Source organism: Betta splendens, chromosome 8 (assembly GCF_900634795.4).
Source record: "Betta splendens chromosome 8, fBetSpl5.4, whole genome shotgun sequence".
Taxonomy (NCBI): Eukaryota; Metazoa; Chordata; class Actinopteri; order Anabantiformes; family Osphronemidae; genus Betta; species Betta splendens.
The window spans coordinates 15,747,423-15,762,476 of NC_040888.2; the positions used below are offsets into that span (position 1 = coordinate 15,747,423).

At 39.2% G+C, this 15,054-nt stretch overlaps 1 protein-coding gene across 18 annotated transcripts in view; it reads right to left on the reverse strand.

Annotated features, from left to right (window-relative positions):
• Nucleotides 1-14,484, reverse strand: part of hdac5 (histone deacetylase 5) — a 112,667-nt gene extending 98,183 nt beyond the window's left edge. For 15 of the 18 annotated variants that reach the window (XM_055510662.1, XM_029159358.3, XM_055510663.1 and 12 more), the window contains exon 1: nt 14,333-14,484. The gene's annotated coding sequence lies outside the window, so the exon portion shown is untranslated. The other 3 variants (XM_029159362.3, XM_055510661.1, XM_029159363.3) reach the window with 2 other exon arrangements.
• Nucleotides 14,485-15,054: the final 570 nt, after the last annotated feature.

Consider the following 15,054-nt stretch of genomic DNA (forward strand, 5'->3'; position numbering starts at 1 on the left):
CACACCTCACAAATTTCATGTCAACTGAACTATATCAATAGAATACAGCTTCAACACATTGTATGCTTAAACAAAGAATTTGATTCATTTACAAATTTTGGAATATTAGTGTTCAAAGTAATTTTAGTAAACCTGTTAACCAGACTTACTTCATGATGTATTAAAACGTCCTTGAAACATTTGATCAGAGAGACAATAAAGAAAATATTGTGCCTGAATTAGTCAACTTCATAAACTCAATCTAGATCTCTCAATCTTTGGTAAATAATAATATACACATACAGATTATAAACTTTAACAAATTGATCCAATTTAAAAAAGAGGGAATAAAAACAGTCTTGTTATTTTATGCCAATACTCAATTAATACTTAGAGAGTTTCTTTTGTCGTTGTTATTATTGTCTTTGGTTGGGTTGACAATTCCCATCAATAAACCAATGACCAACGAACAAGTGAGTTTACAAAATGAAGTGGCACATAAAACCCAATGCATAACATTGCAATATTTATTGCAAAATGTTATGGACAATTGTTTTGTGACATATCCTGCCCCATCAAAGATATGCAGACTAGGTTACCTGGCAACTGCTTAAATGAGTTATTGTGGCTCTGAATAACTGTGTCAGCCCATTTCTTGGCTGGAAACATACCCATAGTGTACCACACCACCTGACTGTTTTGGGAAGGGGAGGCAATAGACACAAATAAATAAAACTAAAACAGTTTACACTTTGATATGTCAAAATCAGTATTGAGTAAAAAAAAGAGGCTGTGTAACTATAGCAACTGGGCTGGGTGCCGTGGTAACAATGTCAGGGCCAAGATAATGTAACGACACACTGTACGTGTTTACATGTTTGCATAGTTTAGGTTATGTAGCTAACCCGTTGTGACAGGCTAAACTGCTGGCCAACTTAATTTTTACACTTGTTTACGCTTGTTTGACAGTACACCCCAATCTAAAGGAATTCACTTTACCTGGCAGTGGCTTTAATGTTGTGGGTTATCTGTGTGGAATAGCTCCGAATGAATCAAAACATCTCACTCTCTCACTCCACCTCCTCTTCTTCGCACCATAATATCCTAAAATACATGGACCCTCTCCTATCTAGGAGATGAGCAGGAAGTGCTGCCTAGCAACCAGAGAACTGGCTGCATTGGTAACATTTTACCTGAGCACCTCTTCCCTAAACAGGCAGCAAGAGTAAGTGAACATTGGATAAAATGATATATAGTCAGAGTTACATTTGTGTATAGTGTATGTAATAGGACTGGACTCAAATGTGATGTGTTGATATAAACAGTTATTCAGGTTAAAATTTTAATATTCAGATATTTTTGTGGACAGGGAGGTAAAATTGAATTAGCAGTAATACAAAGTGGTGAATGTATGGCTGTAAATGTACCGATGGAGCAACTCATAATTGCTGCCATCCGCAGGCTGACAAACTGTTTTTGGCCACCTCCCTTCTCGTGTTTGAAAGGAGGTTTGAATTCCAGTGTAATCAAACCTATTTTAAGTAACAATTCCAGGGCACAACTTGAAGGTGGTGTTTTAATAACAAAAACAAAATACATCTAGTAAAGTCTATAAGCTAGACTGTAGAAAACTTTAGAATAAGGAAGACAGTTACTGTAGATATTGTTTTACAGTAGCTATAGTTTGTTATTGTTGAATCTCATAACACAGTGAAGTAATATACGTATTTTACCATATCAATATGTTCAATATTACTATATATGTGACCCTGCGATGGACTGGCAACCTGTCCAGGGTGTACCCTGCCTCTCGCCCTCAGCTAGCTGGGATGGGCTCCAGCACCCCCAGTGATCCCCAATAAGAAAAAGCGGTAGAAGATAGATGGATGGATGGATGGATGGATGGATGGATGGATGGATGATTTTATAGCATGAAGGCTTGAACGAGCTGGAATTTAATGGCTTTCAGCCTGCTTGACACACATGCTTGGTGGCAAGGAGACCCTTTAAGTGTTTTTGTTTTTATTGCACTTATATTAGTATTTTAATTTGTATTTTTGGTTATTGGTTATTGTTATTTGGTTATAATTTAATAATATCTAGAGAGAACGTCTTAATCTTCTAATTAATTGTGTGTACTGTCAGATAGGATGATAAGTCGCATCAATCTTGTTGACTGTGAAAATCTAATACTGTTTCAACCATCTCCTACAGTACACAGGAAGAGCTCTCTTAAACCAGTTTAGATCCCCAGTGTCTGGCAAGGACAAAATGACAAAAGTAAGACAGAAAACTAATAGACTACCTTTTTTGGATTTGAACAAACTTTACATAAAAAAGATTTGCAAGTTTTAATTTACTTATAATTTATTTGTTTAATTCTACTCGAAGGCAGCCTATTGTTAATGAAAACTTTTATTTTAAATTGTGTTTCCCACATGCAGAAGCCTAATGGATTTCACCTCTGATTCAGATCTACATTTTCAAAGTATTTCAATAAATGTGTCCACACAATCTCTGTCATCACAGTAAATGCTTCCAGCATTCACTGTTTAGTTGTTGTAATTTTTATTATTATACAGCCACAATCCTCACTCAATCAATGTAATTTTTTCACTAAACTGTAGGCGTACTTGTCTTCTTTCTAATGATGTATCTGGCTAAGCCTTCAGATCTACACTTTAGTCGCTATCGACTTTTTTTTTCTCCAGCGCCAAGGGGCTGGCTGCTGGTCACAACAGCTCCTGTCCTCTTACTTCAATTTATCACTTTCTTCACTTATTTAAGTTTATCTCTTTAGTGTTTTGTTAGTAGCATTAGTGTACACAACCTGTACACAGCTTTTATATAGTTTTTATTTATTTATTTATTTTTTATATAGTTTTGTTTTTCAAACGTCAGATCTCTCCCCAACAAGATGGACGAGCTCGTGGCGCTCAAACGGCATCAGCTGCAGTACAGAACGAGCAGCGTCCTGCTGTTCACGGTGACCTGGCTGACTCCACTCATACCGGACTCGACTGTCGCCCTGCACAATTTTCATCTGCTATGTGCGGACAGAATGGAGAACAGCGGAAAGAGGAAGGGAGGGGGTCTGGCTGTGTTTGTGAACATGAGGTGGTGTATGCCAAGACATTAAACTGTCAGAGAGAAGCTTTGTAACAGAGACATTGAGCTGTTAGCGGTGGGCATGAGGCCATTCTACCTGCCACAGGAGTTCACACATGTTATAATAACACCAAAGAGGCCTACACTGCATCCTCCCTCCCACCACTGGGCAGAGCTGACCACAACATCCTGCATCTCCTGCCTGTGTATAAACCTGTTGTACACAGGTGTTTTAACACCACTGTGTGGACGGAGCTCTGCGACCCACATGGGGAGGACATCAACGCAATAACAGACTGTGTAACGGATTACATTAACTTCTGCTATGAAAACACCGTTCCCTCCAGGCGGGTTCGGTGTTTCACCAACAACAAGCCGTTAATATCCTTTAATATCACTGTGACCCCCTGATATTAAAGCTCTGCTGAAAGAGAAGAAGAGAGCATTTAATCAGGGGACAGGGAGGAGCTGAGGAGGGTGCAGAAGGAGCTGAGGAGGAAAATCCGTGAGGGAAAGGCCAACTACAGGAGGAAGATGGAGAAGCAGCTGCAGCAGAACAATGTCAGTGAGGTGTGGAGGAGCCTGAAAACCATCTCAGGCTTCAAAGCTCCACACCCACAGGCTGAGGGGGAGCTGAGCTGGGTCAAGAGCTGAACTCATACTTTATTAGGTTTGACCAAGCACCCACTCACCCTCCCCAGCAGCTGCCTCCGAACCTTTTGTTACCCCATACCACTGGATTACCACCCCCCCACAGTCCTTTACACCTTTACACAAAGCCCTTTACCGTCAGCCCTCCAGACTGGTCACTCATCCCAACAACACCCCCTCACTTCACACCACACTGAGACACTCTTTCAACCCCCATCCTTCTCCAGCACCCAGGAGAGAAGAGAGCTCAGGAAGATCAAGGCAAGGAAAGCAACTGGACCAGACGGCATCAGCTCCAGACTCCTAAAGTCAGGAGCCTCCAGGAGGCTGGTGTGGACCTCCATCTGATGGAGTGGATTATGGACTGTCTCACAAACAGGCCTCAGTTTATGAGAGCCAGGGACTGTGTGTCTGACACTCTGACCTGCAGTGTGGGGGCCCCACAGGGGACTGTACTGGCCCCCTTCCTCTTCACCCTCTACACGATTCCACTAGATAATAAGACAATTTTAATGTTTAGAAATTACCTGCACAGGTGTCCTCAATATCCTTTCAAAATAAAAGTATCAATCCAACTTTTAGCTTTAATAGGACTATTTTTGCTTTTGAATGTATAAGTTTGACTAGTTAATGAGATTTTTATATTTTAGCTATTAAGCACACACAGCTTCTCCACATCCTTTCAAAATAAAAGCCCCAATCCTGATCTTTAGCTAAAGATAGCAATATTTGTGCTTTCACCAGGTTTATTATGAGTAGTTAATTAGAATAATATACTGTTTAGCAAATACCTGCACAGCGCTTTTCCATATCCTTTCAAAATAAAAGCACTAATTCAAAATTTTAGCTTTAATAGCACTAATTTTGCTTTTGAATGGGTAATTGTGACTGGTTAATGTGACTGTTTTACAGTTTACCTATTAAAAACACACCCACCCTGCAAATCCTTTCCAAATAAAAGCCCCATTCCAGACCTTTAGCTAAAAATGGCAATATTTCTGCGTTCAGCTGGGGTATTGTGACTAGATAATAAGAAAATTAATTAATGTTTTTTCAAATAATTAATTTTGACAAGTACTGAGACTATTAAGTTAATTAAGTTATGAAGCACACACATCTCTAAATCCTCCCTAAATTCTAAAATAAAAGCATTAAACCTTTGCTTTAATAGAATAATTTCTGCCTTTGAATGCTTAATTGTGAATCGGTAATGAGTAAGTAAGTAATTACTGGTTTATTATGACTAGTTAAGATCCTTTCAAAAATAATAGCACCAATCCAAATTCTTAGCTAAAAATAGCAGTATTTCTGCTTTCAACTGGTTCATTACGACTAGTTAAGACTCTTTTGCCGTTTAGCGATTACCTGCACACGTTTCCTCCAAAGCTCAAACTTTTACCTCTGCAGCTACTTTCAGGTGTATTAAATGTTTCCATAACTTTAAGCTATTCTTTTATCTCTTGAACCTAAAACTATTTATTTGAGATTTAGATGTTTTTGTTAGATTAAGAGATATTATATATATATATATATACATATATATATATATATATATATATATATATATATATATATATATAAACATTCAGCTCTGTTTATACAACTCAATCTCTTCAAATCCATTAATCTGTCTTTTACATGCTTCAGCTATTTTCCGCTGTCTTAAAGGGGTCATATCATGCTCAATCCACTTTTTAGACATTTTGGAGCGTTCCTATGAGTCTATGGGTCACATTTACACACATTGAGCAAGGAAAGTGCATTTCCTCCTTTTTCTACATTTCGAAACTTTATCCAATGGAGACAGACCTTGTCCTACTCTGAAACCGTTCCCCCCTCTGTCGTCACAGAAGCAGGAAGTCCTCCCTGCAAATCCTGAACCACCACCCCCACAATGATACCAAACAAAAACTGGACTTCCTCCATTTCCCCCCTCTCACTCAACGTAAACAGACGAGCATGGCAGCGCCCAAGTCTTCCCATAAAAAGCGTTCAGTTCTTGGGTGTTTTAACCAACACCAAAGTCTATTGACTTTACCAAGGGATCAACGAGTGAGGACTTTGTGGGTCACGTTTATTTTAAACGGACCGGTGCCAGAAACACTGCCTCAGCATTTATACGTATGTGCATTTCAAACAAGGGTGCATACAATGCTGGATTTGTTTCACGGCTCCTGTTGGTAAAAAGGGATCTATTCCTACAGTCCGTCATCCACTCACTGAACTAAGCACATGCTTGATACTTATGTTTTAAAATGTTAGTTTGTCTCTTTAAAATGTAGTAACCCATGTTTGAGACAAGCTAACAGCTAGCTATGCTAAGGCCTACAGCCAGTCGACCGAGCCTTTGTCCCCTTCAAATGTGCTCATGTGGGATCCTGCAGCCACACACCTGTGTTGAGAAAAGCTAATGACTATCGGCATTCGAGCGGCTGCAGGCAGGGAGCAGTGGGTGTAGCTTTTGGCCTTTTTCTGCACCTACACCTGGGCGGAACAGCTGATAGCTCTCAGCCTTCGAGTGGCTACAGGAAGGGAGCTGTGGATCTAGCTCGCTGTAGCAAGAACATGCTTGATACTTGTGATGTCTAAATATGTTAGTTGGTCTGTTTAAAATGTAGTAACACACATGTGAGACAAGCTAAGAGCTAGCTTTGCTAATGGTTACAGACAGTCAATCGAGCCTTTGTCCCTTTCAAATGTGCTACTCTAAGTCGGCGCATTCACACGCGTGTGTGGGGAACAGCTAATAGCTATGGGCCTTTGATCGGCGACAGGCAGGGAGCAGTGGATCGAGCGTTTGTCCTGTTGACATGTGCTGCTGCTCCTATTTGTGTGTTGCGTCATCCGTTAGCATATTGTTAGGCTTTTGCACTTTAGAGCTACAGCTGGACGATCACCACAATCAGAAATTGTAGATGAACAGGGTTATGTTTGTTATTACCCCGTCCTGTGTCACAGCCTAAATCAACTTGTGATTTTGGGTTATGTCATTGTTCTATCAAATTCGAACATGATTAGTTGGAATGGTAAATGTGTTGTGTTGCAAGCCTAGTTGCTAATTAGTCACATCTCTATAATAACTGCTGCCTATCTGTTCAGTTACCTATAGCTTGTGTACCATAGCCATTATATTTGTAGGACCAATACAATTTACAGTAAATGTAACATTGTCTTTTTCTATAGTGTAGGGGGTCACATCCCAGTTACCCACATGCAAAGAGGCTGTGAAACAGAGAAATCACTGCAGACTGTTGGTACACAAGCATCTGCTGCCCAGCTCAGGAGTGAAGGTACGTACATTTGTATGTACCAACAGTAAGATAGGCAATAGAAGATTTTAATTTTAATTGGTATATACTGTTTAGATTTTATATTTGAATTGTAACTGTTTATCTGTTATTTTAGCACAGGCAGGCCTGTCCTCTTGTTTAGTTTGATTTTTGTCTGGTATTGTGTATTGTTACATTAGAGAAGGTTTTGACCTACATAATACTAAACATTTCACGAATCTACAATTCTGATTGCAGTACCTTTGTTCTGATGAGGTGATGGTGAGGACAGCCACAGCTTCCATCTGGTAAAGGACTGCTTCCGCTCAGTCTTCCAAATAGTGATGAGAACAAGGATCACCACATCTCCCTGGTCATCTGTCTACAACTATACCTGTCCTACTGCAGAATCAAATCTGCAACATAAGTTTACCCCCTAGCCAGGACATGGTATGTTTACCCTACTTACATCAAGCATTTCATCTGCAAGGCCTTGCAAAAGCTTCTGTCTTTAACCCCCCAGACTTCTTAAATAACCCAATACATTGCACAATACTGTCTTTTTCTGAGGGGAAAACACTTTTATTTAGGAAATCATAGTAGTGAAACTACATGTTTTCTCTTTCTAATATGGTAAGCTATAAAAGGTAAATCGGCCATAAATAAATTGCATGTGTAAAAATAAATTGAAATAAATAAAAAATCTTAATGAGTATTGCACAAGCAAAAAACACATTTCTACTCAAATGGTAAAGGAGTTATTCCACATCCAACATACAGTGAGTGTTTTAGTGTTTTATCCATCAGGAAACTCTGCCTTCCTCTACAAGCCACGCATGAAAAAATGGCAACTCAGATTCTTCACCTCAGGAATCCCCAGCTCACTAGCCTCTGTAGACTAGATACCTGTAACAAATTCAGATACATCAACATATTACTGTCAGATTTATCAAGAATGATCAAAAAACATAATTAAAAGCAGTAAAAGGCGGTGAATATATAATTTGAACCAATGCTTTTTTGTTCCCAGGTAGGTCATGCAGTGATTGCTTTGAATGTTATAATAATATTTAAATAATATTATGTCAGAGCAGCAGCACAAGTAAGACAAAAACAGTGTTAAATGTATTTATATATTATTTCAGCTATGTTCTCAAAATTTAATTTATTTGAATAATGTAAGCTAAAGTAGTGTTTTCTATTAACAAGAGTTTTCCAGGTGAGTCGTGTTGTAAATATTCAAGCTGCATAGGCCATTTAGCATAAGCGTTAGCATTAGCAACCTCTAGTCGCTTAGCAGATTACATACATAAATTGAAGTAAATGCGACATTACCAATGAGACACATCTTGCATCAGCCAAAATTTGGTGACTTCAACAGCCTTCTTGTCAGCTTCAGGATCAGATTCGGGACCATAGATATATGGTTGTACTACGCTACCGGACCAGCTAGCCATTGTCGTAGCTCTGTTAGAGTGTATTTAATTACCGTGTAGCCATGAGTCCTGTAGTGGGTCTTCTTCTGTGGAGGATTGTGTTGGATAGCATTCTCATTGTCGCACTACTGCCATCGATTGCATCCTCACCGTGCGGTGGCTCGTATCCATGAAGCCAATTATAAAAAAAATAACAAAAAAGGTATGCGCTTCCGCACAGAGGTGTGTCAAGCAGTTTCTCTTGCGACACGCCCAGAAAACAGAGCGTTTACTGATGGGGAGTGAAAACCACACATTGACAGGGGCAGTGTGGACGATCTAAAGGGTTTTATGGAATGAAAATTTACAGAGACCTTACTAAAACATTGAAGTCAAATATTCTTTAAAATGAAAAGTATGATTAGTCTCATTTAAGTGTTTCAGCTACTTTAAGCAATTTTCCAGGAATACATTCAGCATGGCAGCATTCACTGTGCATTTTCTTACTAGTGACAGACTGTTTTATCTCCATCCTGTTACATGGCAGATGTGTAATTGTAAATTACAGTGTTTCAGATACTATATAATAAAATATGTTTGCTGATGAGTGCCTAGTGTAAAACTAGCCGATGTGTGTAGAGCAGAGTTTTGCTTAACATAAGATTTTTGAAGACAACTCCAGAACACATCAGTGCATTTACTGTCAATCCAAACTGGCCTACAGCAATGACGTTAACATTAAGGTAAAGCTTCACCCTGAAAGCATTTAGACCACAGAGTGTCCCTTAACATGAACATTATATCCAAATTAGTTAAATACAGGTTTCTTAGTGTGTTCAGAAACCCTTCAATGATTTTTTGTATGACTGGAAGACTGACTGGAAGAAAGAGCAAACCATGGGTTTTCGCAATCTATGGCTAACGATTAACGATGAACTATGATTAATTTTAATGATTAGCTTCTGATTATTGTAAACAAATTCAGTCTGACATCTCAAAGTAACTCCTAATAATGGAGCTGTTGAACAGCTCAACAGTCAACAGATTATTTAATAATTTGAAATTTTTTGATTTGATTTAAAGATCAACAATCAAAAAACACTGATTTAAAAATCAACCTAAAAACATTGATCATACAAATGTAATGCTAACAAAAGGTCCCAGAAAATCAAAACATGAGCCTTACTAAGCAGGAATCACAAAAAGGGCATCTCCAAAGCAACAGCTCGTGCATGTATCCTACCACTTGCACAGAATATGAATTACCAGTTCATGTTCAAGAAGCATTGCAGCACAAAATAATAATGTGGATCCCCACCAAGTTATCATGTGTTGGCTACCAGAATACAATAATACAGTAATAAATGAGCATGTCAAACAGCATTTCAGAATTTCCAGAACGGGAAGCGGGGGTTATGTTGCTGTACGTCTCACGGAAGCACATTGTACGGGCTACCACATAAACAATCATCAAAAAAGTTTAAGTAAGCTTAAGAAAAGCTCAAACCTACCTACCTATTATAATATTATTGATCACATTATAAACTTAAAAAACAATATCAGGTTTATTTGCAGAGACATTTAGGCAAGTTTAGATGGAGGGATTCAAGATTCAAGATCCAAAAAAACTTTATTAATCCCAGAGGGAAATTATTTTGCACACTTTGATTGCTGTCACAGTTGGAGGTACACACAATAATATACACTGTGTGCACAATTAATAGGCAAGTGATTATTTTCACTATATCATCATTTTTTCCATAATTGCCAACCCCAAGCTGTATAAACTTGAAGGCTTGTTGAATTTAATGCATATCAGGTGATGTGTATTTGTGTAACGTGGGAGGGTATGGCTTGAGGAGATCCACACCCTATCTCAAGGTGTGCATAATTATTAGGCAGATTCTACTCCTCAGAAAAAATGGTCCAAAAAAAGAACTGACTCTGCAAAGTCAAAAAGTGTAAAAAGTCTTCCAAAGGGATGCAACATGAAATGTTTTGTAGCAAATAGTCAACAGGGTCGAAAGAAACACGTTTACGCGCAATTAACCTCCAAAGATTTTAGAAGAATCAAACATGAAGCTTACCAGGAACCTATTATCGTACTGTCATATTCCACAACTGCAACTTACCTGGAGTGTCAAGAAATACAAGGTGTTCAGTTCTCAGAGACATGGCTAAGCTAAGAAAGGCTGAATCCCAACCACCTCTGAACAACACACATAAGCTGAAATGATAAGAAATATCTGAAGACAGACTTATCAAAGGTTTAGTGGACTGATGAGATTAGCATTAAATGACGAACCAGATGGATGAGCCCGTGGATGCCAGCAGGGTGGAGGTGGGGTACTGGTATTGGCAGGTATTATTAAAGATGAGCTAGTTGGACCTTTTCGGGTTGAAAATGGACTCAAAATCAACTTTTGGACCTACTGCCAAAAAACACTTGCTTCAAGCAATGGTAAAAGGAAAAAGTCTGCATGTTGTTTTTTTATGCAAGACAACGCTCCATCACATACATCTAAGTATTCCACTGCTTGGCTGCCCAGGAAAGGCCTTAGATGAGAAACTAATGATATGGCCCACTTTCTCACCTGACTTAAACCCTATTGAGAAACGTATTGAGCACTGTAGTTGTACAATAAAAAAAAAAGAATCCTCAAAAATACAACTTGCCCAAAATTTGTGCACACAGTGTAGAGTATCTGCAGAATACAGTAAATAGAACAAAAACTAACTTCTGGTTAGCCCTGATGATTTCCTACTGTGCTTTTTACTTTTTCAAACAGAATGACAGTAAAAAGATACAAAAAGGTTGTGTGGTTACAAAAACAGGTAATGATAAAAGACACTGGCTAGTTGAAAGAAAGAAGAAGAAGAAAGAAATTAACCCTTAATATTCCCATAGTGGGGAAATTCATTCTCTGCATTTAACCCATCCCCCTTGGGGGAGCAGTGAGCTGCCACATGAGCAGCGCTCTGGGAGCTAGCGCGAAGTGTCTTGCTCAGGGACACACCTGATGCTGAGGCGGGGGATCGAACCGCAGACCTTTTGCCTTCCGAGGTCGACACGCTACCACCTGAGCTGAAGAAATTCATATGCCCTTTGCTTAATATTTAATAGTATAATATTATAATATTGTGATGACAGAAGTAGATTTGCCAAAATCATTACCATATAGGTACCTTGAGCAAGCCATGTGTAAATGGCAAGGTCAACCTTCAAACCACAACAGCTGAAAATGCTATAACGTAGATGCATGTAGATGCCTGATCACAGAATTTGTGACAAAAATACAGTAAGCATTGCTTGATTGTTTGAGTTTTGGGTTTCCAGTCAATCTACCCTTTCCAATTCAAATTTAGATTTCCATGTGGAATGGCAGATGTTTTTATAGTGGTAGTGACACTTGCAACTATGCATGTACCAATATAAACAGCTTACCTAAAATTTAAGCTTGCTAATTATGCCTCTTACTGTCTCAATATAAAGTAATACCGTTGTATGTGATTTTATGGTTTTGTGCATTAATTGGATATGGAAATTGATCTGATTGTCACCAATTTTACAAACACACTATTTCTACGAAGAAAAATGTTATTAATTGAATGTTTTACTGAACCCTCCCATTCAACAGAGATAACAATGGCACAGTATCTGCACACTATTTGCTACCTTTATCAGCTGATGTGAGCACAAAACAAAGAACTTAGACTATTGATTTTCATGTAGCTGGTTAGGATTACAGAGCATAAATTTAAAGTGTTTAGTTATACATTCAACCAGTTAGACAGATTGTCTGTAAACAAAGGTGATTTGGTATTGTGTGTGATACATAAAAGCGAGTTTCTGCCTACATTCTGCCAACATGAAACCCCCAATTGTGATGTACAGTTGAGTAAGCATCATGTCTTGTGTCTGCCTTGTGACCTCTGGACCTGGAATATTAGCCACTGTGGAGAGGAAATGAATTACCAAGTTTATCAAGGCGACAGGACAATGTTGGTATGGTTATCAATAAGCTCAAGCGAAGTAGCGAAGTTACCTGATGCAGCATCTAATAAAATGCTGTAGACTAACCTTAAGAGAGATATGTTCAGACCAGCCATCCAATGTTTGTACGGAAAAATGTTCTGAAGTTCCTCCCAAAAGTCAAGAAAACCCTACTGCTACTGTTTAAAACTGCTATTACCATTATAAGACTTCAATTTAATGGTTGTGAGACAAGACAAAACAAAGCCATGCCTGCATGGCTGTTTGGGTTTAATCAGCTTAGACATATTGTGACAATCTGAATTTGGTGACATTTGTGATCACATCACACAAACGATGCAGTTCCTATTTCAAGCAACCCTTGCAGTTTTTCAGTGCACCTGGTTTCTGGGCCAACCTATGTCATAATGCCAATATACAAAATACTTATTCTTGGCACTTCCTATAGTGGCTGTAAGTTCTTGTGATTTACACTCAAATACTGTATAGGGTCACATTTTTGTGGGGTACAAGAAAAATACCATTTTGTTACTTTGGTTTAATGACAATGAGCAATCCAGCTAACCCGATACAATGACAAGGTAATACTAGAATTGCATAAAGGTAACTTTCAAGCTTCTAGAAAATGAAATCATCCAATTTAAGCTTTTGTGTTATGAGGTTATTTGGGTGGATGTCATTAACTGGCAACCAACAGTCAGTAAATAGTGCTTTCCACTGTCCATGATACACTGTTAACGAGTGCAGGAGATTAATTACTGTCATCTGTTTGCTTTTGCAGTCGCTGTGCGGCTAGTAAACTTTTGGTTGCCGGTTGTTGTGCCCTCGTTAGCCGCTAGCAATGAAGTTAACTCCTGGTCGGTAACTGCTCTTACTGATGTGTGAGCGCAGACATTGCTGTAGCTGTAATGTAATGAACTGTTTGGTAGCTAGTAAGCTGTTGTCTCATTTTATGTCCTTCATCTAGCGAAGGTACAGTAGGTGTTTGCGAGGTAGTTAGTGGGTTAACTGTACACTGCTGGTGTAAGAAAATGTGTATAAAGCGCACGATTACGCTTCTAACACTGTAAACATTCTTCGACCAACCTTACCCTGGCTGTCGGTAGGTATATCCTTAATGGACGGTCAAGCGCGCACGCAGACACCCACACGGTACAGTGGAAGTCGGCAGATCCTCCTGGAACGCTTATTAGCGCATAGCCCGTGTCCTCTAGCCTTTTGCTTCGCGCCGACGCTCACTGTGTCAAGCCCGTAGAGCCCCTCGGCGCTACTATTTTACATGGAAATGTTAATGTAAAAAGCGAGGCACGTCTCCCCTTTTACCAATTCACCCCTCCATGTTTACAGTCACTCAGTCTCTCTCTCGCGCGCCCTCCTTCCACCAACAACATTATTGACGTCTTCCTCATGCCACGTGACCAGTCTGCTGGGGCTAAAAATAGATTCAATAGAAACCAATGGAGACAGACGCTTACATGTTGGCTACACTTGAGTTTTTCCTGCTCATCAACCTTACTTTGTTATATTTTCTCGTTACACAGTCAGATATCAGGCCAGAAAGTCACGTTTCTGTTTCTAACCGCTGCCAGTCAGATGTAAATATCGGAGGACACAACTACACACTAAAAGGCTACTACCTATCTGTTATGTAACTGCATGTAACATTGATGCAAACAAGCAACAAACAGATCATTTTGCACCTTTTTTACGAAGTGTACAGCACGCATTTCAAACTGTTACAATTCTCTCTCTCTCTTTTACACTATATACAACAGCAATATTTTCTTTTGTTACTATCACATCTGTGTCCCCTATCCATATTATGGATAGAGGCATCTCCAGAAAATTTTCAAAAGTGTGGCCGGAGAGGGGCCAGAGAAAACCATGGGGAGGCACACCAAATAGGGCCTCTATACCTTATCACTTATTGTCGACGTCTTCTTCGTCTTCTTCTTTTCTTCTGCTTCTTCTTCTTCTTCTTCTTCTTCTTCTTCTTCTTCTTCTTCTTCTTCTTCTTCTTCTTCTTCTTCTTCTTCTTCTTCTTCTTCTTCTTCTTCTTCTTCTTCTTCTTCTTCTTCTTCTTCTTCTTCTTCTTCTGTGGAAGTACTAAACCTCGTTTGGGATATTATCGCCCCCACAGGCGGAGATTGGTTTTGCTGTTTCTTGTCAGTCAAAACCCATAGAGAGCAGCACAGGAAACATGAGTGTATATTTAGTCTCCTAATAAACATGTCTGTATGGTTTATATACGCTAAATGTAATTTATGAAATAGAACCGATCAAGCACAAGCCACTTTTTAGACATTCTGGAACGCTCAAGTGACTCTATGGGTCACGTTTACACACACTGAGCACAGTAGTAACGATAAACAAAAAAGTTGTTCTCTCGTTACCTCTGCTTATAATATGGTGGAGACGTCAAACTCTTAAAAGTTACACAAACACGTGACGTGTTTCGGAGTCATGTGGCCAGACAGAGAGTGACCAAAACACAAATGTATGGATGTGCAAATGCAGGCTACGAGAGAAACGGGGGAGTGGCGCACTAGTTGTAGCGAGAATTTGTTTTGACGTGTCATTGTAACTGGCAACATTGGGCGGTGTGATCAGCTGCGGTTTTAAGACTCATTAATGCAGC